The sequence below is a fragment of the Perognathus longimembris genome, chromosome 14 (genome assembly GCF_023159225.1).
Source record: "Perognathus longimembris pacificus isolate PPM17 chromosome 14, ASM2315922v1, whole genome shotgun sequence".
Classification (NCBI taxonomy): Eukaryota; Metazoa; Chordata; class Mammalia; order Rodentia; family Heteromyidae; genus Perognathus; species Perognathus longimembris.
Genome location: NC_063174.1, coordinates 22,289,575 through 22,312,440, shown reverse-complemented (window position 1 = coordinate 22,312,440; position 22,866 = coordinate 22,289,575). Strand labels below are relative to the sequence as shown.

Genomic DNA, 22,866 nt, shown 5'->3' with positions numbered 1-22,866 from the left:
TAGCTTATTGGAGATAAGAGTCATACAGACTTTTCTGCCCAGGCTGACTTCAAATCATGATCCTCATATCTCAGGCTTGTGAGTAGCTAGGATTATAAGTATGAGCCACCAGAGCCAGGTTCTTCCTTAGCATTTTTGCTTAGCTAGAACTTTCCCATCTGAGTCACAGCAATACTTCCAGCTCCTTGCTGGTTAGAGATAAGAATCTTGCAGACTTTTCTGCCCAGGCAGGCTTTCAACTAGGATCCTAAAATCTCATCCCACTAAGTAGAGGTAACACATTTTTGTAGTTGCTTTCTTCATGCCTGACTTGCTGAAGGTTAAATCCATTTACAGTTTTCTCACCTTACACAAATTAGAAAGTATAAAGCTGTAGCAAGCTGGGTTGGTGTCAAGAGCCAGTAGTGTTCTGGATGTCAAGAAAGAATTATAGAGAGAAAAGGAAATGCATCCTTCATCTGTCCTCAAGATACTTACTACCTCCACGACAAGCAGTGACTAACCTCGGCAACATCAAGACCAAAAATCACACACAGCAGTCACCACTGCAATACATCTGGCCAGCATCCAAGCACTGGGAAAGGTTGCCCCTGATAACTATCCTACTCAAGCCCTCAAACAAAATCCTGCCTGCCTCACCTCCAATGCAATTTAAAGTATTATTTCAAGCTCCTCAACAGAAAAATAGGTTATATGATAAAATGCCTTAATTTACATTTATGTCTATAATATACTGATTACAAATTCTTGAAAACTTTCTGGTCAGGAAAATAGGTCTAGTTCAACATAGTAGTAGGCAGCTATTAAGGAATATTTTGTTATATTTTAGATTAATTCCATTAGCTTTCTCTACTAGATTTTATTCTACAACTGAAATGCATGGAAATTTCTCCTTATGCTTCTCTAAGCACCTGTACAAAAGCAAATAATTTAGTAAGTTACAAAGCATCTGCTTAATGTCCTTTCTCATAGATTTAAAATGGATGTAGACTCAAAAATTACACTGGAGTTTCAAAGGATTCCACTTAGGAAACATTTTAATTAGAATTTACTTTAAATTCTTGATGACAGGATACTTTTTAGAAACCAGTCTCTAATCTGATTTCCTTAAATATTTTTACTATCACATTTGGAAGTCTTCAGTTTATTTGAACTAGGTCTTTCTTAAAATAGGTTCATTTTCCATCTATAATTACAAGTAACTCAAGTTCCTTAATGGAGATTTTTTTTTTTAATGGCACCACTGCAGTTCAGTTTTTTCAGCATGACATTAAGCTATGCAAGAAATTAACTTCATCACTATATTTAGATGGATTTGCTTAAGTATGGAACTCCTATTTTGGAAGAAAATACACTTCTGATGGAAGAAGTGATTGGAAGAAAATAGCACTTCTGATGGCTGTGATAAATTATATGTAATTCCACAAAATTCCAGTGTATTTTGGCTCACATGTCACTAACTTTACTACTGAGATACTTTTCATGATACTATAAACTTCATACCAACATGATTACTTTTTACTATTTTTTAGTCACAAGTTTTGAAATTATTAAGTCAATGTGCAATCCACATTTGACTCTTAGTGGAATAAGTCTATTTTTTAATCATTTTTTAAAAAGCCAGACTCTGGTGCCTCATGTCTGTAATCGTAGCTACTCAGGAAGCTGAGATCTGAGGGCTGCGATTCAAATCAAAGCCAGCCCAGGCACGAAGTCCTTGCCACTCCTATCTTCAATTAGCTTTCAAATGGCCAGGAGTGGAGCTGTGATTCAAGAGGTAGAGCATTAGCCTTGAGCAAAAAAGCTCTGGGACAGTGTTCAGGTCTTGAATTCAAGCCCTGGGACTGGCACAAAAATAAAGAAAGGAGGGGAGGAAGAGAGGGGGGGAGAGAGAGGATATTAACTATTATTTTGTTATAGAAATAGTCTCTTCATTAATTTTGCTTCAAAGGCTAAATGTCTATTGTGATTACTTCAAAAACTCTTATGGAAGAGGAGAAAGTTAAGAAACTCGGCATTCAGTGCAGTCATACTCCCCATCCTAGTCCCCAACCCCAGACCAAAGTAAGGTTTCAATAACATCCTGCTTTCTAGCAACATTTTCTGAGACTAAATCATGTAACCCATTATTTAAAATCTAACTTTCTGGATACAAGTTTCAAGAAGTACCACAGTGTCAAACAAATGGAAATAAGACAGTTACAACAATATCAAGGTTGGGTGCCAGTGGACTGTGCCTATAATAGCTATTCCAGAAGCAGACATCAGGAGAATTGCAGGTAATGTGGGCAAAAAGTTAGTGAGATCCCAATCTCAACCAACAGCTGGGCACAGTGGCCCGCTCATTCCAGCTATATGAGAGGCAGAGATCAGGAGTATTAAGCTCTGGAGCCAGGTTGGGCAAAAAGAAAAACAGATCATCTCAGTAAAAAAAAAAATATTGGACATGGTAGTACTCTAACTACAAAGGATTTTTATCCAGGTCAGCCCTGGCAAAAAGACCCTATCTCAAACATAATTAGATCAAAAAGGGATGGAGACATGGCTTAAATGGTACAGCACCTGCCTACCAAGTCAGAAGTCCTGAGCTTAAACCACTGTACCACAAAAATAAAACAAAATAAAACTCATTATTGAGCTTTAGAAAGCACATGCAAAATAATAAAATGGTGAGTAGTGAAGAGCCAGGATAATGGCAGCAAATGAAGTGTCTGGTGGATTAATTCTTAGACTATGTAATACTATTACAAAATTACTGGCATATTTTATATTAGGAGAGCAAAAGTGGAGAAAGTAGATTTTTACACAAAATCATATTTTCTGGATCATAATTACTGATTACTATCTAGTGGGAGCAAAAATCAGAATAGTTAATCTAGCAAATTATATAAAATAAACTCACTAGGTAATTAGTAAATTGTATGGTCCTTGCTCTCAAGAAACTTATGATTCAGCTGGGGAGCTAAGAATATATATGTGTGTGTGTATATATGTGTGTATATATATTTATATATGCAAATGCTTTAATATATACATATATATTATATATACAATTGTATTATCCCAGTAGACTGTTCTTAGGTTTCAACTGTGTGAAACAGGAGTATTGAGCTCAAATTCTGGAAGGAGAACCCAAATGGAGAATCACAACATACACTAAGTGAATATGTGTTACACAGGATGAAAGGAGGGCAAGTGAGCTAGACTTAAGGAACTCTGAGATGACAATGGAAAAATAAGCATCTACACCACAGAACAGCAAACCCACAGCCTACAGGAGCAGGCCACAAGGAGTGAAGATGAAAAATTCCAATAGCCATGTGGTGTGAGGTTGGGCTGAGAGCATATCCTCTGGGAACTGTGAGAACTACAAAGCACATACCCATATACAGGATCACTGCCAGGCCTTTTCAAGAGAAGGTTTAAAATTCAATTTTTAAAATGTCAAATTTCTCAGTTTTTAAATGTTGGCAGAAAAATGATTTTTACCACTGTGTTAAAAGCTAATGTGTGCCCAAGCCAATCTTGCTGGTGGGCCTCAGGCTTGCGATTCTAGTTTACTAAGCATGACAAATTCCATGCTAAGAAATCTGGACTTCATCCTACAGCCACTGATTAGAAAGATTTAACATTTATTTCAAACTTTGCTTAGTTTGAAACTTCTGCATACTCCGGTATCTATCATGTAAAAAACTCTGCTTTGCCAAATTATTTCAGATGGGTCTTACGTATTTGTTTCAAGTCATTTATACTCACTGAATTAACTACAGCATAACTTACAAGTTTCAGCTGAAAAAACATTCAAAATGATATAAATAAAACAGGAATACATATATAATCTGTGGAGCTCCACTTCTTAAGAAGTATGTGCTATAATCCACTGCAGAAAACATGGCAATTGCCCTTCCAGCACTTCATTGTAATTAGCCACTTTCTGAAGTCTAATACTATCTTTCATTACCAAACAAGATTCAAATGCATGTACCAAAGTTTTAATTCTACCAAACACTCTAAGCATTTAATTCTCCAAAAACAATACTTAGGTGTTAAAGGCCTAACTGTTGGTGTTTTAATAAGCTTAGAGAAAGAAAAGATAATTAGTACCAGAGACTTGATTTGATGATAGTATTATACAAAGTTAACATTTTAATTCAAAAGTAACTACCAGAAAACTGTTGGTGCATAATTATGACATAAAAACAGAATTGCACAAATTGTTTCCTCACAAGATATGAAGTAACAGTCATGGTGAAAGTGATCAGCAAAACTACATTTATATGTATGTATGTGCATGCGCGTGCACACCCCCACCCACCAAATGATGATATTCCTTGATGGGTTTTGGCTCTTGGGAACCCATAGCCTGAACTATAGAATCTGATGGTTCTACCTTACACCACTATTGAAATTGTAGTCATCATAAAGCACATATCTTCTTTTCATATAAAAGAATCCGTGAACTGAACTAATAAACACATCTTTACCAGAGATAAAAGAAAGTTTTAACATAAAGGTGAGTGCATTTAGGATATAGTTCTTATCCAGGGACATTCAACATGGAATTTTAAAACTGTAGAATAGTTTTCCTACCTCAAAATAAAGGGATTACAATCTGTATGCCAGCATCTTACCACCAATAACAAGGGGGAAGCCTAAAGGCTCCCTATCCCCATCAGAGCCTGTTGAAGGTCCTTGTGACCCAAACATTCCCACTTCTGAAATCCTATCCCTATCTTATCAGATGTATTAAAATGGACTCACATATTAAATATACTGTAAGAAACTTAACTGCAAATAATATGAACCTCTCCAATCAGGTCTTCGTCCCTTCCCCTGTACCAACACAGCTATTGCCACAATCTTGAATAACCTAATACCCCAATCCTCATCCCACCTCTTAGCAACATGTGACACAAATGAGTCGCAATACCTCCTAGAGGGATTTTCTTTACTTGACTTCAGGGACATTCTTCTCATGCCTCCTACCCTGTGGTTGTTCCTTCTAAACTCAACCACTAGATGAATATCTCATAATTAACCCAGTACATCACCATAGTTGGAGAAACAACTCATAGTTCATCTATGGTATAGGTCAATAATATTTTTTAAAAGATTCTAATAATGACACCATTGTTCAAGGAATGAATACATAGGTCTACTTTGTGGGAAATAAAAGCATCATGATTCCTTTGGATTAAAATGCTTTCTTGTATCATTTGTGGCATTCCATTTTGTCTCCACAACCCATTAGTACTGAGGCCCTAAGGCTTGGCTCAAGGGTCTTTCTCTGTCTACCACATTCCTGAAGTAATGCCATTCAAACTCTGCTAGCAATTTCCAAAGTTATTTCTCCAACCTGAACCTCTTTCCTAAACTCCAGATTCTACAGACAACATTTCTCCATCCTGAAGTCGAATGACATTTTCAAAATAGCTTCTGGTTATCCTCCACATCTCAGTTATAGGCAACTACATAATTAAAATGCTTTAGTGTTATCTTTGTCCTTCAATCTTTCTCATCCTGTTCAGTTGGTCAGAAGATTATATTGCCTCTACTTATATATTCTTGGCCATTTTTCACCATCTCCTCCACACTGGCATCCTCCACTACCTAGCATTTCTCAAGTAGATTATTCACAACAGCTACTAAATGGTGTCCACTATTGATTACACCTCCATTTTTATATCTTCAATTCAGCAATAAAATGTAAGTCAAGCTGGGTGCCAGTAACTCAGACTTGTAATCCTAGCTAGTTGGGAGACTAAGAATGGGAGGATTAAGGTTCAACCTAGGCAGAAAAACTCATAGGCTCCTTCTCAACTCAAAGGGGCAAACTGAAGATGGGCCCAAGCTCCCTGGGAAGCTGAGACTGAAGGGACTATTGTTCAAAGCCAGCTCAGACAACAAAGTCCATGAGACATCATCTCCACAGAGGGAAGAAGTAGGACTAAGTGGCATGCACCAGTGACTCTAGCAACCACCAGAAGCCTAAAAGAATAGATGAATCGAGGCTCAGGCACACAGCTGGGTGGGAAATTTTAGGACAGATCTTATCCTAAAAGTTACTAGTGGAAATACAAGAATGGAGGTGTGCCTCAGGGGTATCATACCAGCCTAGCAAGTGGGAGGCCCTGAATTCAAACCCTCAGTACTGCCAATGTATCTAAATATGTATGTATGTGTGCATGTGTGTGTCTATGTAAAGTGTATATATATATATAATGTGTATATACATATGTGTATATATACATATATATATATATAATTTTAATCCTCAGCTCTAAACTTCTAATGGCTATCCATTTCCCTCAGAGTAAAAATCAATGTTCCTTAAAATAATCCAAGCAGGCACTAACTGATGAGGTTCAAGTTTTCTCAATAAGGCCCATCTTGACCACAATGAAGACCAACCCCTGACTGACCATTTGACTTTATAACTTTGCCATGTACTCAGTAAATATCATGCTTTGAATTTTATCCTTACCAGGGCTACTTGGGTGCATTCTGATACTCTTCCATGGTGCTTCATCAATGGTGGCAGTGAGGCACAGGTCCCAGTTGGCCTTTTGATCACAAGAAACAACTGATACCCACGTGTGTTCTATTGCCAAGCTATGGTATTTGGTATATTAGGTGCATTGAATGAACTTTCAATCCACAATGTTTTCTTCATTTTGCAATGTGTTTATCAGGATGTCACCCCATCTAAAGTGGAGGGGTATCTGTATCCCAAAAGGCAATGTCCCTACCTCCCTTTCCAGTATTCTATTATCCCTTAGTATATTCTTTTAATAATTTCAATTTCACAGTTTTCTCTCTGTATGTGAGACTCATTCAAGACACTGAACATTTCTGCTACTCCTAGAAAAGTCCCTGAGTAGAGCCTAACTCCACTGATCAACACCAACCTACCAAGCCCAGGGAAGCTAGGGACTTGAGAGGCAGAGATGAGAGGATCTTGATTCAAAGACAGCCCAGGAAGTTTATGAGATCCCATCTCAACTAGCAAGTGGTATGTAGATGTCAGCCCAGCTGTAGAAAAAGCGTAAATAAGAGGTCTAGGCTGGTAGGGCATGTATATGCAATTCTATTAGAAAAAAAGAAAGAAAGAAAAAGAGGGCTGGGTGTGGCTTAAGTAGCAGAAACCTACCTGGCAACCACAAGGTTATGAACTCAAACCTCAGGACTACAAAAAACAAATAAATAAATAGATAAATAAATTGACTCACATGAAATTCTGCAGGATACATAAGCAGAAGACACAGGCCACGTTTATTCTTTAAGTTTAAAAGTGTCTGCCAAACACTGATCATCATCAAGAGAATTTTATTTTTTTAATCTGCAGATTTGCTTTTTGGCATTGGGAGAAAAGCAATTATCTAGCGGGCAAAAGCTGGGAGACTGAGATGACTAGGAATTAGAAGAGAATTAGGAAAACTAAATGGATCAATTAGTGGGACAGGCCAGCTGTTCCTCATGCAGTTAACATTAATTGCCTAATATTTGTAACTAAGAAATACTAGGTTTTGCTGCCTGCTTAATGCCACCAAGAAACAAGATATAATAAAATCCTACGAACTCTTGTAAAGAAAGGCTCAGAGACCACTAAGAAAACTAGAAATCTTTCTATACATAATTTAGTTTCGTTTGAAGCAATAATAGCTAATAATGCTTGCTTCTTTACTATATGTCAAAGACCAAGCCAGTTGTTTCACATGTACCATTTCATTTAATAATCCAACAATCTTATGGAGTAGTTACTACTATTATGCATCATTTTACATATGATTAAGAAGAGGTTTCACATCTGAAGTAATTTCTCCAAGGTTAAGTACTGGACAACAGCATAACTTGGATTTAGGGAACCAGTCTCAAAGATCTCATTCTTTCCCTTCACTTTCCTGTTGCTCTTATATGTTGTCATCAAAATATAACACTCCTGTCTATAGAAATTTGACTGAAAAACTTGTCAAGTGGTGGGCCTATCAATCAGCATATTTTATACATTTTTCTAAAATTATATATGCTAATTTTATGCTGTTACAAGCACTACTTCATTTGAGCAATACAGTGCGTCTATAAAATTTATGTAATTTTAACTTTTCTTCCACCTTTTTTTAAAATGAGTCTAAGCTGAGATGCTGAGCCTTTTCTGGAACTCATACTTCAGGGAAACATGAGAGAAAAATACCTGTTTCAAAAGTTACCTCTCACTAGGACTGTGTTTCATCTATTAGATCTCTCAGAGAAGTCATAATCCTTTGTTTTGCAGTGAGTGCTTTCTGGGGACTGTATAGAATTCAGCATCAAAATTTCAATGGCTATTGGTAAAGACTCAATGAGGTATTTAAGAAATGAGAGAAGAAGAGAAGAATGAGAGAAGGGAGAGAAGATGTTGACACAGAGGGGAAACTGTAGTGGGGAGAGCATAAATGCAGACAGTCTTAAAAAGGAGTCTTTCGTAGAATTTTCTTTATCATAATAAACAATTCTGAAAACTTTTAGACATTCCTTTGAAATTATGGTACATCTTAATTCATTTATGGATCAATGAATGAACAATGAATGAGCAGAGCCAAGATATCACTCATTTGGCACTCACCATCCCAAGTCTCATAAGAGAGCAGAAGAGAGGGAGAAAGGGAATAAAGAACAGCAAGGCCCCAACGGCCTGTGTGGAGGACAGAAGCAGAGAAAGCAAAGGGAAGTGAAAGTTTCCAAGTATCCACATTTTCTGGACAGATAAAGATCTATGAACAGAGCCAAAACAGCCTTAGTGTGAATCAGAAAAGGGTATCCATGCTCCAGGCCTGTGGGCCTCCCTCTGGACTCAATGCTTAGACTGCAACATAGAGGACTGGACCTCAGCCCTGTGCTCTCTACCTCACAGGGAAAAATCTGCACAACTCTGGGTAGTAGCTCTGATCTCCATGCCTCTCTCCAACAACCAAGCAGGTGAACTAGACTGGGTGAGATGAATCTTCCTTTAGTGGCACTGTTGTTAGCTGTGAGACTTGAAATGAGTCACTCAATCTCTCAAGACCTCCACCTACAAAAAATGATGGGCAAGCTGAAATGTCACCTACAGCCTTTCTATCAATGCTCAGATAATATCTGGCAATATCCAAACTATATTCTTGAAACTGTGGGCTTCTGTGGGACAAGTTTGACCATTAGTGTTTCTGTGACTTTGCTTTTTTTTAAAAACAAAACCAAACCATCTTATTCCTGAAGCTGTTTTGTTTCCTTTAACCTTAAGACTATATTCTTTTCAGCTGCAAGGTAATTAAGTTTTCTAAGTCATCAAAAGACACATGCCACATATTACCCCCGCATTACCATAATGAGTAAACTGTGTATATTTGTTAACATAAATAGAAGAAAAATAACTGTTACCTGCATCACTGATACCTATATTATTATGGACACGTTACCCAAAATAGCAACTTAAATTTGATGGTACTTAAATCAAGAACAGATTAAAGCTAACCTATGACTGAAAAGTCAGAATAGTGGCTGGGCTTGGAGCAGGGGTTATGATTGCATGAGAAAGTTTCTAGGGCTGGTGATCCTGTTTTTTTATTTAAATGCTGGTTAGCAGTATGTGATCACTTTGTGGAAATGCTTCTAATTTTTTTTTCTGATTGTATAATTCAACAGCATGTTCAAAGAAATAAAGCAAACAAAGGCCAAAACAAGATGAAAGTCATCTACTGAACCTGTAAAATACAAGTGTTGTTACCTGTGGGGTGAAAATTAGTTACATTTCATTTAATGTGACCAGGTAGAGAATTATCCAAAAAGCTCAGGGAGAAATGTCAATACATTTCCTAAAATCCTCAACCTGAATCTGATTTATTTTTATGAAGTCTTCCTTCTCTTAAATGAAACTGTGCTGAGAAATTAATATGCAGTATTGCTTTGCCTAACATATAAAAATGTTGACAAACATCTGAAAATATATCTGGACAATCTACTTGGAATGTAAGTGTTTTACATAGATATATTCGGTCAGAATGATCAACATGTTAACACAATGACTAAAACCCACTTTCCCCTCACCTGCCTCCTTGATGTATAGATTGAACTCTGCCACATCAGGCCATACATGTGGGAAAAAATATTGTGGAAAATTCTGAACAGCAGACAACTCTTAAGAAAGTTCCAGAAAAACATGGCCTTCCTTTGTGACTCTTTAGTTCCTCCATAAATCAGCTTCCATATCAATGATTTATCCCTCCTTCTCTAGAGTTCTGTAATATCTTTTTGTATGGCATACTACATGATTGCTCCACTTGATGTATATTAAAGTGACAGCACACAAACTTGCGTCAGAAAGAACACACCACTGAATCATGGAAGATAATTCAAAGCACAGATTGCTCATATTTACTCAATATTTCATAAAACTTCAGCCATTATTGCTGTGGACCTTTTTTGGTCTAAGGTACAACAGGTGGCCATTAAGTATTTGTAGAATCATTAGCATTTACATAAAATTTACTTCTAGTCTTTGAAATGAAAGGGGGAGAGGACTAATAAGCCTCCAGTCCCTTCTTATTAGTGACTATGGACCTGGTGATTCAACACTAAGACTGGCAAAGTATCTAGGACAAATATCAATTAGTAGCCCTATCCCATGTTGTATACAGATCTTATAGATCCCTCAATTCTGATCATTTAAATTCCTTTTTGTTAGCTGGAAAAGATCTTATTCTTTAATTTCCACATTCAAATTGGAAGTTCTCTCTATTTCAGCCTTGTTTTTAACTACTCATCCCTCTGTTTAAATTTTCCTCAAATCCAATGCTGTGTTGTGCTTCCTCTTTCTTCTCGTATTATCAGTTCTACTTATTTTTATAGCACTCCCCCAAGTCCCTTTCCCAGAATAATGTACATTCCAAAAAGTTCTGTCAACTATACACTACACCCTTCTTGAGTTTGAGGAGATATATTTTAACTAAAATTTACTACTCATAACATTCCTTCAAGGAATCTTCCATACTCTGACCTCAATTTTATTATAATCACTATATTATAGCAAACTTTCAAAACAAGTAATTTAAAAAAGTCATAGGAAGACTTTCTAAAAGTATATCATTATAAGTGGGCAACAAATATCCTTTATAACTCTAGTATTAAGGATACAGCTCAAAAAAATGCTGAATTTTCTTATAAGTTGTGTGTGGTGTTTCTTGTTGGGAATGAAGAGGAGGAGATGGAAGGCTGAGGACAGTCAGCAAGACCCAGGTGCTGTACCTGAAACCACAAACTTTTTGTCTGTTTAAAAAAAGAATGTTGGATGCCAGTGGCTCACATCTGTAATCCCAGGCACTCAGGAGGCTGAGATCTAAGGATCGCAGTTCAAAGCCAGCCCAGGCAGGAAAATGTATGGGACTCTTCAATTAACCACCAAAAAAACTGGAAGTGATGCTGTGGCTCAAAGTGGTAGAGCACTAGCCTTGAGTGATGATGCTCAAGGACAGAGTCCAGACCCTAAGTCCAAGCCCCAAGAGTAACCAAAAATAAATAAATAAATAAATAGATAGATAGATAGATAGATAGATAAATAAATAGATAAAAATAAATTTAAAAAAGCAGGAAAGTCAGTGAGACTCTTATCTCCAATTGACCACTAGAAAACTGTAAGTGGCACTGTGGCTCAAGTGGTAGAGTGCTAGCCTTGAGCTGAAGAGCCAGGCCCAGAGTTCAAGCCCCACGACCAACAATAACAACAACAACAAAAAAGGAAAAATCTTAGAGACAGTGCCTAGGCCCTGAGTTCAAGCCCCACAATCAACGAAAAAATAAAAAGCTCAGTACAAAGTAAACAAAGGCTCAGAATGATGAACAAAAATGTCTCCTACTTTCCCACTTAAAAGAGGCTTCATGTACCAAACTGGAGCATTTATGAAATCTGCCTTAATGAGTAATAAGAAATAAAACTACCTCTGCATAACACGTAAAGTTTTCTATCCTTTAAAGTCTAAAGAATATTAAAGTGACTTTAGTGAAAGTCCGTGAAGTTTGGTTCTCAATTCAGAAAACTACCTACAGGACAATTTTCGAATACCATCTGGGATCCAGGCAGCCTCATCAACAAAAGGGAAAACTTGAGATCATCCAAACCTAAAATTCACATACATTTTTACATCTGGACTGAATTAATCTTTTCTTGGTACTGGCTTTCATGTAATAAAATAATTGTTTGCAGGTTTTAACAACAAAAAAATCCCCACAGTTTTAGGAATCAAAATGTTCAACACTCAAGTTGAAAACTACAAAGAATCCCTTTATCAAAAAGTTACTTGAGACAAGACTCATTTATACTAAATTTGAATCCTGAGAGCTCAGTCAAAAACAATTCTGTTTGAAACTTTCATTCTAAGCATCTGCCCAATAAGCTCCAGTCTATTGTGTCATAAGTTCTAAAGCCAAAAGCTTTATAAGCATAAAGTAGAAACTAGGATAGGATAAGGTCCACAACGGCCCCTAATTCAGTTAGCCCAGCTGAATGAGTTTTGTAAAGAGCTTGTAGCTGAAAACTATTACCCAGTACTTGGGCATTTTGTTTTCAAAAGTAGGGTGTTCATCCGGGCCCCTCTTGTTTTCAGGCATTTTCCTTAAAGTTGCAAGTTCAAACTGTGTACTTGAAAAGGAAGGGTGAGAAAACAAAGAAAGACTTCCCTGTCCTTAAAAATGCTTGAGCACTGCAAGGACCGCTGATGAGTAAGTGCAGCCCATCAGTGTGGCAGATCGCAGGGATTCTTGCAGGCAACCCAAAGGGGGGGAAATTAGTTCATATTACAGCCAGTCTGCTTTCTGGAGAAGATATCCTGCAGATAACTTGATATGAGATATCCTCTGGGGGACCCTTTTCATCTCATAATCTTACCAAAAGGCCATTTTAATATGAAACAGGAATCCAATATGTTTACAAACATACTGAAAAGGCATTCAGATGGCAGCTGCCTCGCATTTGTGTTTTCATTTTTCACGTAAAACTTTCATTTCTCTGAACCACACCCAAAGAAAATGATGAGGTGCTGGAAGTTTTCTACTACAAAGGACACCAGCAAAAGCATCTGTTTTCCGGCCCCTTTCAGGTCTTCTCCCCTCCCCCACTCCCCCCTGCAGGCCATTTGTAGGGTCTTGGTTGTTCAAAAACTACTTTCTACAGTAGTCCCATAATCCTCCAGATTCTAAAAAACTTCTTGTACTTTAACATTGCTGAGGCCTAAATTTATGCACTGCTTTGAAACCCAAAAGTCACAGGCATTTTTTTAAATGACAGATGTATTACGGAAAATTTCCCTACAAAGTTTTGATGCTGTGAAATATCAACTCCCTGAAATCACAGAAAGGAAATGACTTACATTCTTGGAAAATGAAGCCACTAGCAGCTTTCTCCAACAGCATTTTCTAATCCCCAACCTACACCCTATGGCAATAGAGTGTATTTCCTGCAAAAAACTAAATTTAAGTAGATGCTTAGGAAACCGATAAACAATCCCCAGGTCCCAGAGAAGAAAGAAAAGGATCATGCATGGAAAACTCAGCATGATACCCTTTTTTCCCTCTACATTCACAAGTACAGGGAATCACAGGCTTTAAGTCAAAAGCAACCTGAGAACCCTCACTCAAGTGTTCCTCTCCGGCCCACCCCCTCACCGGCTGTGGGCTTTGCCATAGCTCCTGGGGGAAATACTAGCAAAACGGATTTCTGCTTTAAAAACAAAAACAACCAAAAAAGTAGAAATAAAAAAAATAAAAGGTGCTGGGGAGTAAACTAAAGAATTGTTTCTTTGGACACTAGCTACACAACTGTATAGCCTGGAAAATCTGCCAGCTTTCATTTCAACTTGAAAGGATGCTTATTTTTGACAGCTTTCTAGCTGTTCCTGCCTGGAAGAAAACGCCCCACCGTGGGAGCTTTGTCATCTCCGGACTTGGGGTGTTATTTTCATTCTTGTGGCCCTTCCATAGGTGGCCCCCCGCTGTCCATACCTGACAGAATCTAGCCTGCCCTCCTAGGAGCGAAGACTGACTGGTGGTCTCCTTCGCCCGGCGCCCGGCCTGCGCGCCTCAAGCTCCTCCAGAAACCCAAAATTTGCAGGCCGCTCCCCCCCCCCCCCCGCCCACCCGTGTGTCCCCAAAGCCCCGTTCAAAAGGAGCCCATGCGCCCCAGCCCGGACTCCGGATTCCTGGGCTGAGCACTTATAGACACTGCGGGGCAGACGCAGCGCTGGAGTCCCTTCCCAGCCCTCCCTTTCCCTTCCCAAAGCCGGACTGCCGGCCCCGGGGCGCACACAACAGGCGACACCGCGCAGCGCTCGAGAATGTGGGGCTCAGGTGCTGGTCCCCGCGGCAGGGTGGGACAAGCAGGCGCCTCTCACCCCACCATGGCGCCAGGGGCCATCCAGAAGCCCCCCGCAATCCCGGGAGCCCCGCGAGGTGAGGAACTCCGCACGGCGCACAAAGCCCAGCGCGGGGCGCAGCCCTCAGCCCGGACCGGCCTCCCGCCCTCGCCGCAGAGGCGGCCTCGGAGCTCCGCGCCTCCCCCGCGCCCCGACTCGGTTGCCCTGGGGCCCCATCCTCCCGCCCCGGCGTAGGCGAGCTCCGACAAGCGTTGAGGCGACCTGCCTGCCCGGTGCCCGACGCCCGACGCCCAGAACCGAAGGAGCGGGAAGAAGAAAGACGCGGAGAGGGGAGCGCTGGCTGCCTACTCCGGACTTCCAGAAAACCCTCCGCAAACCGTCCCGCGGCGGCCGCCGCCCCACCGGCAGGGGGCACAGCAGAAAGCCCAGGAGCGGGGGACGAGCGAGGAGGGCGGATGAGGAGAGCCCCGGGACGAGGCTTCGGTTCCTACCTCGAGGAAGTCCCGAGTCCCTGGCGTCCGACTCCCGTCTGCTAGCTGACTCTGCAGGCGCCCAACCTACCCGCTCTCTCAGCCCCTCCGCCTGGGCAGCCAGACGTGCGCTCCCAACCGCCCCGCCCTCCGCCCACGCCTCCAGGCACGCCCCCGGAAAGCCACGCCCCTATCCGCCTCAGAGGGCCCGCCCCCCACCAGGCTCCGCCCCTTACCCGCCCCCAGGTAGCGAGGAGGCCTCAGAGCTGCTGGTGCTCGGCGTGGTTCTGGAGGACGCACGTGGAGCGCAGTCCGCCCCGCCCCTCCCCGCCTCGGACCCAACCAAGTTCCGCGGAGGGGCGCGAGGAATCAGGGGCGGGAGCAACCCCTTCCAGGTCCTAAGGAGCATAGACACGTTCAGGTGGACTTGGTACGGTAAACCATGTCGTTTTCTACCTTTCCTCGTGCGAAGAAGTCTGAAGCGCGAGGACACCCTGCCGGCTCTCCCCCCTTTCCCCCTTAGCCAAATGGCTCTTTCCCCCGATCTGCCCCCGCTCCCGCCCCAGCAGGAGACGCGCTGGCCGGGGGCGGCTGTTTGGCCTGAGTTCGGTCTTACTAATTCAGAACAAACCGGAGAGGCCACTCCGACAGGGGGCGGTCCCCCGCGAGGGGTGTAGGGGGAGGCTGCGTGACTCCTCGTTTCCCTCGGTCCTCAGGCCCCGTGCCCACCTGCCCGCCCGCCCCCGGGGAGGCCGTGCATTCACTAGTCTTATACAGGAAGGAGGAGGCGCCGCCGAAGAGCCGAGCCTCCACGGAAGATGCTGCCTCTTCTGTTCTCGAGGCGGACGCGGCGTGACCTCTCCAGAAAGAGGCCGGCGAGGGGGCGGGCGAGGCGGAGTGCTGGGATCCGTGGATCATCCAGGATCCGTGGCCACCTGTAGTTGTTGGGTCCCGGGAGGGTGTGAGCTGCACTTTCTAATCTACGCCCACCAGGACCACCTGCTAGGGGGCCGGAAGCACGGGGAGGGGTAGGCCGCCACCTGGACCCCAGGCTTGGGACCACAGAGCTCCACCTTCCAGGGCATCTGCCCTTCTCGGTCTCTATTGACCCATCGAGTGGCTTTCACAAGTAGTTGGGGAGACCGGGAAGCCGAGGAAGACCCGAAGAAGAACACTAGCCAACATCAGATGCCAACTTTTAAATTGCCCTTCCCTGCTGCCAACGTAAATCCCTAAGGCTACCTGTTACTGGTTGAACGTGCCTGGTCTGCCTAGCAGAAGTTCAGTTTTGTCTTCATTAAGAACTGAAGCTCACCTGGGATTGTGGCCGACACCACAGTTTTTACATGGGGGGCAAGGAGGTATCCTGAAACTAGAACTGAATGTGTTAGGCACTGTGATCATTTGCTTTTTACCATCGGCAATCTCCCAAGCTTGTTTCTTGTGAAAATGGACAGTTTCTAGGAATATCGCGCTAAATTTAAGTTAAGGAAAGCAGAACGATTGTTACAATGACTGCTTTTAAGTTAGTGCTAATGTAAAATTAAATGACTGCTCATGACTTAGTTGTACAAATTTAACATTTATCGTTAATTCAGTTAGTATACCAAAATAAAATACTAGTTAAAAATAATCGATCACAATATAGGTATTTCAATGTGGAAGATCATACTTTTCTCCCATTTTTATTTTTATGTGCATTCAGAATAAAGACACTGAATACTAATTAGTAAGGTCTTGATTTGGTATTTAATGAGTTAACTCACAGTCCATGTGTAATGTAAATGAGAAGTATATTACTATCTTGGAAAACAGATAAATCTGACTTCAAGTTTCATGCATCACGATCTAGTAGATGAAAAGCAGTATATTGTGAAACATTGCTACAAATATAAAATACTTAGGCAGTCGAAAAGAGTACAGTACTTTAAATTGCTTTTTAAAATTGTGCTTACATCTGGCATACCAGCACATATCTGTAAATCCCCCGCACTTGGAACACTGAGGCAGGAGGATCTCAAGTTCCAAATCAGCCTAAGTTCATAGTGAGTCCCTGTCTCAAAAAAAGAAAAAACCAAGTGTGAAAGACTGAATTGTTGTCTAGAATGAAATTATAGCAAAATTTATGTGTTTTAAAATCTGAACTATCAACAGTAGGAATACCCAATTAAGACATACATCACATATTTTGTAAGCTAAGTACACATCTTAAATCCATTTTATGAACCCTTGTAATATAAAATTCTTGAAAAAGGAAAGGATTGATTTGGAAACAAGACAATCTTGTGTCCAATTTTCTATCTTGTCCTGAGATAGGAAAAAGACTGAGAAAGAACATTTTGTTTGAGATGTTTCTTATCACTGGAAGTGGTTTCTGAGCTTGTGACAGTGAAGGATATCACTTTGTAGAAAATTTTAGATTATATTTTACTATTCTGTTTTGATGTAGGCATATAATGTTATTTTCACTGGTATGATGAGGTGCCTTCCTAAATACAGAACATTGCAAGCAGCGAAATATCATCCCAAACACCGTAAACTATTACATTTTCCAATGTATTTAGATATCAACAGAACTCTATTTTTTTTTAGGAAAAAAGTTACTCATTCCATGAATATATTGAATATTCCCATGAAACTGGCACAGGATTAAACCATGAGATCTAAAGATGAAAATACTCCTGCATTTTATGGTAGCTAAGTTCAGGGAATAAGCAGACCAATAAACATTTACAATATGTTTTGATTCCTGGTAGGGTACAGTTATGCAAAAGGAGTTGTGCAGAGGTATAGGACTACAGGAGAGTAGGAGACATGCCATTGTGACCTGAGATGGGAAGGATCAACAGAAGTTTGCCTGGGAGAAAAAAGTGTGGTGGTTCTCAAACTTGTCAGCATATTTGAATCACTGGGGGCTTGGAAAAATGATCAAGGTTTGTGATTTAATTGGCCTGCAAAAGGACCTGGACTCTAGGATGCTTTCAATATCCTCACATTAAGTGTAGACATATTGGAGATCGAGGCTGAAGTATCCCAGGTGGAAGGCATGCTTTTTTTTTTTTTTTTTTTTTTTTTTTTTTGGCCAGTCCTGGGCCTTGGACTCAGGGCCTGAGCACTGTCCCTGGCTTCTTCCCGCTCAAGGCTAGCACTCTGCCACTTGAGCCACAGAGCCGCTTCTGGCCATTTTCTGTATATGTGGTGCTGGGGAATCGAACCTAGGGCCTCGTGTATCCGAGGCAGGCACTCTTGCCACTAGGCTATATCCCCAGCCCCTGGAAGGCATGCTTTTAAAGCATGATGACTGTAATTAATTAAAGCACGATGCTACAATAAATCACAAGCTGACTCTTGTAATTAAAGAAACTTAAATTTTGGTGAGTGATACATGTTTCGATGTAAGGAACACAAATATATAGGCAAGAGATAATGAACAAATATGAAGAATTTAGTTCATTATATTAAAAGAAAAGTTATTTCTTATCTCTTATGATTCAAGATTTTGAAGATTCAGAGTATTTTTTTCATGGTGAAATACAAGTTTAGTCTAAAATGATGAACCAGTAATATGACATACTTCCTTTAAAGAATATTTTTGCAAAATTAAATACTATTCATCATTCCTGCTGGAGGTCATAATAAATAAATTATGTTCATTCTCTTTTAGTAATTAGTGAGATTCATTTTAAAAGCAAAATACATTAAACAGAAAAATTTTAAGTCCTAAGATTTTAAATATTGCCATACAAAACAATTGTATGTAGAAACTCAAATAATACAATGCCACAGTCCTGGTTTTCTCTGCTGAACATATAAAATGTACTTATTATTCTTCACTGGTATATTGCTATATTATATAAAATAAAAACATCAAAAGATTCTAGTGCTTAAGTCAGGAAAATTGATTAGCAGGCATTTAATCCAACAGTCTAGTTGCTATATACCAAGAGACCTAACCAAGAATAAATACAGATTGTTTCAGTTTATGATGATGTGACTGAATAGTTTTTTTGTGATGTTGTAGAAATGATCCACTTTCCGTGTAAGCCACATTTCATCTGGATTTTGCATTTTGGCCTCCTGGGCTGGTGATATGCAGTAGTTGTATTCTGGGCAGCAGCAGCAAATGCAGTGCCTATCAGCCACATGATCACGCATGTGCTCTCCCAGGTGTTAGATTCAGTGGGTTACAAGGACTGTTCAACACCTGGTTATAAAATAGCCTTTGTTAGACGAGTCAGCATAACTATATAGGCTTATATAAGTGTTCTGAGAATATTTAAGGTAGATTAGATTTATTAAATGTGTTTTCAACTTAGGTATTTTCTGTGTACAATGGATAGTAAAGCTCATAAAAGCATTTGAAATTACTTTACAAAGATAGCACAGCACAGGGTTAATATTATAGACCAAGCTGGTTGAAAAAGATTTCCTTGCTTTGAAGATGAGTGTTGAAAAGAAAAGATTTCACTCAATTCCTGCTTTCTTGTTCACCAACTTTTGAGAAAATATTTAAAAGTAGGATAACTTGACTATGCAAGGACAGTGTTTGGTTTTTACAAGTAAAAGCTTACAGGAGACACATTTGAAGAGCTACTTTGATTCTATTTCTTTATGGTTTAGTTTCATCCTAAGCATCTCATTTCAGCTCCTGAAGAACTTGAATACTTGAATAGTACAGAGTGAAGAAGAAAGCTTGAAAAGATTGAGATGACAGAGTGCACCTCTTCATTCCTGCAAAGGTGTTGTTGGCTGCATAAGGTAGGATAACCCAGCATAAAGACCTGCACTGAGTTTTCCCCAGCTGAGCGGCATAATGGCAGAGGCAGGACTAGCTAAAAGGACTCTGCTACTAAACTATAGTTGGGGAAAATAGGACTGTTACTTTACTACTGGGGCTTCACCTTATACAAAAGAAGTCTTCAGGCAGAAGAAAAGAGTACTACAGAAATATGCCCACTATAAGGGTAAGACATTACGTGTGTTGATTGTTTATTCATACAGGAGCCTGTAAGGTCCCTGAGATTTTTAGCTCGGATTCATGAATTATTCTCTGACAACTCCATCCAGAGATAGATGAGAAAGGGAATATACTGATTCCTCTGTGCCATGCCTCAGGCACACTCTGTGTTTAGGAGGAGTCACTTTCAGACACAGATGATAACATGAATGTCATGAGCCAATGAAATTTTCTTCAGTGTTTTATGGCATCCTATCAATTTGTGCCTGAGAAATACTGAGCTAGAACAGCGGGAGATGGAGACATTCATCTCAGAACAGCTAATACTGGCTTTCTAGAGACTACAACAGCTCCATCTGTGCAAACACATTATGAAATCTGTCCACTCTTTTTTTTTTTTTTTTTTTTTTTGGCCAGTCCTGGGCCTTGGACTCAGGGCCCGAGCACTGTCCCTGGCTTCTTCCCGCTCAAGGCTAGCACTCTGCCACTTGAGCCACAGCGCCGCTTCTGGCCGTTTTCTGTATATGTGGTGCTGGGGAATCGAACCTAGGGCCTCGTGTATCCGAGGCAGGCACTCTTGCCACTAGGCTATATCCCCAGCCCCTGTCCACTCTTTTTTAACTTAGCCACTTTGAGTAGACTGTAAACATAGCAAACTGCCCTTAAACTTATTCTCAATGCTTAAAAAAAGTAGAATGGTGAATAAAAGTGCAAATAAGCCAGGTGCCAGTGGCTTCACCTGTAATCCTAACTATGCAGGAGGCAGACAAATCTAAGATAATCCATTTTCAAAAATAACCAGCAAAAAGCCAGGCTAGAGACATAGCTTAAGAGATAAAGCACAATCTAAGAAAGCATGAGAACCTGAGTTAAAACTCTGGCACTGAAAGAAAAGAAAAAAAAGGCAAATAAGATATCATAGGAAGTTTACTGAGGCCAAAGAACTCTGTTAGTAGAACCTTCAAGAAACATACTACCATGTGAAATTTTGGATATAAAGCAAGACCTTGGAATGATAGTTGTAATACCTAGTTGGATAGATGTAAGAAAAGGGCTTTAAAACACATACATTAGATCCCTATATTTCTTTACTTGAAAGAAAATCTGTATTCATTCTGGAGAAATTTGGCCATCAAACCAAATGCCATCAAAATCTGAATGTTTTGTACAGGCAAAGGACTGGTTAGATATTCTTTTTCAAGGATATCCTATACTGCTTGCTTTTTAGCTTATACTGTTTGCTTATACTCTGATTCTTCAAGGGAAGAATACTGGTAATTAGGTCATGGAGTGTGAGTTTAAACTAATGGATTGGGAGACTCTTCTCAAAAATTCTCAGATCCAGATGTTTATTTCTTATAGGCATGTAGAAAAAGATAGTACTGAGCAAGAATAATACTAAACTAGCATTAGCTCTGAAGATAAGATTCTTGGGAGGTAGGTACTGCCTAAACATGCACTGTTTTTAAACTTTTAAAAATGTATTTGTGATTCATAGGTAATTAAAGCCAAACAGTGTATGTGGTTTCCTAAGTAGAAAAACAGAATCAACAAATTAGTGATTTTCTTTTCTGCCAATAATCTACTTGAGTAATAATTTTTATCACTTGTATTCCAATTTCTTAATGATTATTGAAATGTATACCTAATCTATGATCATTTTACATATACATAACAAGACTATATAGGAATTACTCTATTATTATAGAAATCAGTCATATTATTACATGCACTATGTTTACATAGCACTTTGCCATGGGAAATTATTTATGGATGCATTCACCTTATTCATCAATTCTCTTTCCCTTCAGAATTTAAGCTTCATGTGAACACAGGCCTAATCTATAACTGCTATGGCCCTTGCTTCTAGAAAAGTGCCTGGAATATATTTGTAGCATGAATGAATCCCACAAAGCATGTGAAAGCACGTGGGGGAGAGGAGAGCATTCATGCATAGATAGATAGATAGATAGATAGATAGATAGATAGATGATAGATAGATAGCATATGCATTTGTGTGTTGAGAATGTGGTGAAGAGGAGAGATTGGCACTGAGCTAAGACTAGGAAAGAACTGACTTTTTAGATGATTATTGGGCAGATATCCCATAGACTGATGAGAAAAGATTTATCCTGAGAGATCAAGATCTATCTTGATTTATCAATCAAATGAATGGGATGCCTTATGCCAGCTATTTCACTTTAATTTTTATTTTCTTTAATCTATATGTAGAAAATAACGATCAGTTATTCCATATCAATTGAGGTTCCTTATAGCAGATTTGATTTCTCCCTTTAACCTTCCATCTACTTATAACTACTCATCCTTCTGCCCTTCCAGAGATTCAGAAGTTTATTAAAGGGATTTTACTAGAGCACTTACTAATAATGAATTCTTGCCAACAAAACATTTTGATGAGACACCTTGGGGACAGAATGGCTGGAGTTCTGCAAAGGGAACTGAGTAGCCGTGCTTCCACTTGCTCAGTGTCTCCCATGTCAGTGTGAAGCTTAATGGGATTCTGTTAGCAAGAACATCCACCTCCAAACCTTTGCTGGAAATTTCTCTGTCCCCCACATTCTGCCCTTTCCTGCTCTCCCTAGACCTGTTAGTGCCCTCACCCCTCCTCATTCTTTCAGTTTATTAGCTGCTTTGGGGATTCTCTTCTTTCCTCTTGAGTTTAATCCCGTGGGTAGTCTTGTGTCTGAAGCTTCTTGACCTTCTAATCCAGCTTTCTTAACAAACTCAAAGTTTATGTCAAATTCAATCATCACTTTTGCATTTTGCCTTAAAGTCATTAAGGAAGCCTAACAAAAATTGAACATATGAACCAATTAGTCCATCACCAAGACAACAGTTCCATCAACATTCTCATTGATGCTTGGTCAACTTTATATTCATCCCTGCTTGGCTTCTTTCTTGTAGCCACAATGACTGTTCAGATGTTTATGACATTCCCCCCCCCCCCCCCAGTGCTAGGGCTCAAATATTCCAGGTTCTCTTGGGTGCTAGCAAGAGCTCTACTGCTGACCTACATCCCAGCCCGGTTCATAATTCTCTT

General features: G+C 40.1%; 1 protein-coding gene across 2 annotated transcripts in view; it reads right to left on the bottom strand.

The window, feature by feature from the left end:
- Frmd6 (FERM domain containing 6) overlaps positions 1 to 14,973 on the bottom strand; it is a 77,417-nt gene extending 62,444 nt beyond the window's left edge. For both annotated transcript variants that reach the window (XM_048361818.1, XM_048361819.1), the window contains exon 1: positions 14,870 to 14,973. The gene's annotated coding sequence lies outside the window, so the exon portion shown is untranslated. The remainder of the gene's footprint in view (positions 1 to 14,869) is intronic.
- Positions 14,974 to 22,866: the final 7,893 nt, after the last annotated feature.